Genomic DNA, 2782 nt, shown 5'->3' on the forward strand with positions numbered 1-2782 from the left:
AAATTCCTCGTAGATACTGGCTCGAACAGAAACTACATACTACCGAAACATGTACAAAAACCAATGCCTAATGAGAAAATTTCCTATGCAAACTCAATAGCTGGCAGCGTTAATATAACTCACCACACAATGGTCAATCTATTTAAACAAAAAGATATCAATCTTAAATTCTTTCTATTGCCATCTCTTAAATCATTTGATGGAATATTAGGGAACGATAGCCTTAAAGAACTATCCGCCATCATTCATGCAAAGGAAAATTATATGCTTATCCGCAATAACTATAAAATCAAAATTAAACATCAGCCTTCAAATTCTGTAAATGCCTTCGGTATCAGAACAGAGCACATGTTGGAGCAGGACAAAATTCAAATCGAGAAGATAGTAAAACAATATTCGACTTTATTCGCTGAACCGGATGAAAAGCTTACATTCACCACTGTTGTAAGATGTGAAATCAGGACTACAACCGACAGACCAGTATACTCGGCATATTACCCTTATCCAATTTGCCTTAAAGACGAAGTTGAAAAACAAATAAAGCAGCTTCTCGACAACGGCACAATGCGACCTTCACGGTCCCCTTATAACTCAGCGGTATGGATAGTACCAAAGAAAATAGATGCTTCAGGCGAAAAGAAATATCGCCTCGTCATTGATTATCGGAAACTAGATACCGTCACAATCTCCGATCGGTATCCTACGTACTAGGGTAACGTACTTTCTGAATTAGGAAAGAGCAAATTATTCTCCGTTATAGATCTTAAAAGTGGATTTCATCAAATCCCGCTTAAAGAAAGCGATATAGAAAAGACGGCATTTTCCGTAAGACACGGAAAATACGAATTCGTGAGACTGCCATTTGGCCTTAAAAACGGACCATCAATTTTTCATCGTGCGCTCGACGATATTTATTCTGCCTGAGCATATAGGCAAAATATGCTACGTATATATCGACAACATAATTGTATTTAGTGAAGACACCGAATCCCATTTTAAAAATCTCGAAATCATTTTTCAAACTCTACAGGGCGCAAACATGAAGGTGCAAATCGACAAATGTGAATTCTTAAAAACAGAAGTCGAATTCCTTGGTTTCATTGTATCCAAAAATGGAATACGAACCAACCCAGCGAAAGTAGAAGCAATCAAAAACTTTCCTTATCCAAAAACTTTGAAAGACCTCAGTTCATTTTTAGGTCTGCGAGGATTCTATCGCCGTTTCATAAAAGATTATGCCAAAATAGCGAATCCCCTGACATCCCATATAAGGGGGGAGGAAGGACGTGTGTCCAAAAGAGCAGGGAATCCACTTATCTTTCCAAGAAAGCTGTCAAAGCATTCCAAAAAGTAAACAATTCCCTACTGACAGAAGATGTAATACTATCATATCCTGACTATGACAAGGAATTTCACCTCACGACAGACGCATCAAATTACGCGATAGGTGGGGTATTAACGCAAGGAAACCGACCAATAATATTCATTTCAAGAACCCTTAAGAAGACAGACGAAGCGTATTCCACCAACGAAAGGGAGATGCTCGCCATAGTTTGGTTTTACAGATCACCAGCCACTAACATATGCCTTATGCAGCAAAAATTCCAATTCCAAAATGAAGCGATGGAAAGCAATTTTGGAAGAATATCATTACGAGTTACAATATAAGCCCGGAACCACGCATAAAGTAGCAGATGCACTACCTCGCCCACCTCTCAATGCACAAATAAACTCAATGAATGCAACACAAAACAGTGTCGTCACGAAAGCTCCTCCCAGAATTTAATACAATTTGCCGATGAACCGCTCAATGTCTTCAAAAACCAAATTATTCTTAACTTCGGTAATACCTCTGAGTATAAATTTGAAATTCCATTCCCCACGTATCATCGTCACACAGAAGTAGCCTACGACGAAGAATAATTAGCCAGCATGCTTAAAAACTATTTAAATCCATCCGTCAATAATGGTCTCAAAAGAGATGAGAGAACGCTGGGAATAATACAGAAAACTTACGCTTTTCATTTTAATAGATTCAGAATACGGTTTACTAGGGAAATGGTAAGAGATGTAAAAAATCCTACCAACCACGATAAAGAAATTATTAATGAACATAATCGTGCGCACCGAAATAGTGAAGAGAATAAGTTGCAGATTCTACAAAAATGTTATTGTCCGAAAATGAGAGCCAAAATCTGAAGAGTAGTAAATCAGTGTAGAACCTGTAAACTTAGTAAATATGACCGCCATCCCAATAAACATGCTATACAGACTACTCCAACACCTAAATACCCCGGACATATCGTACATGTTCATATCTGTCACACAAACGAACAACTCATTTTGACTGCCATAGACAAATTTTCAAAATACGCACTCATAAAACTAACAAAATCACGGGCAATCGGAGATATAAAGCAAACCTCTTAGAGAAATGATAATTTCTTTCGGGATATCAAAAATAATTATATTCGACAATGAGAAGTCCCTTAATTTCAGTCCAATCACGTTCATGCTAACTAATCAATTCAATATAGAGATACACAAAGCTCCACCCTATACGAGTTCTTCAAATGGTCAAGTGGAGAGATTCCACTCCACTCTCTCCGAAATAATACGTTGTCTGAAATTGCAAAATGCTCATGAATAATTTTCCGAACTTCTAGACAAATCCATATTCGAGTACAATAATTCAATCCATTCAACAACCGGTAAGAAGCCACTTGAACTCTTCTTCGGTCACAGGATAACAACCGACCCGAAACAATTAGAAACGAATAGA

This window comes from Rhagoletis pomonella, unplaced genomic scaffold (assembly GCF_013731165.1).
Source record: "Rhagoletis pomonella isolate Grant_MI unplaced genomic scaffold, Rhpom_1.0 Rhpom_scaffold_00003, whole genome shotgun sequence".
Lineage (NCBI taxonomy): Eukaryota > Metazoa > Arthropoda > Insecta > Diptera > Tephritidae > Rhagoletis > Rhagoletis pomonella.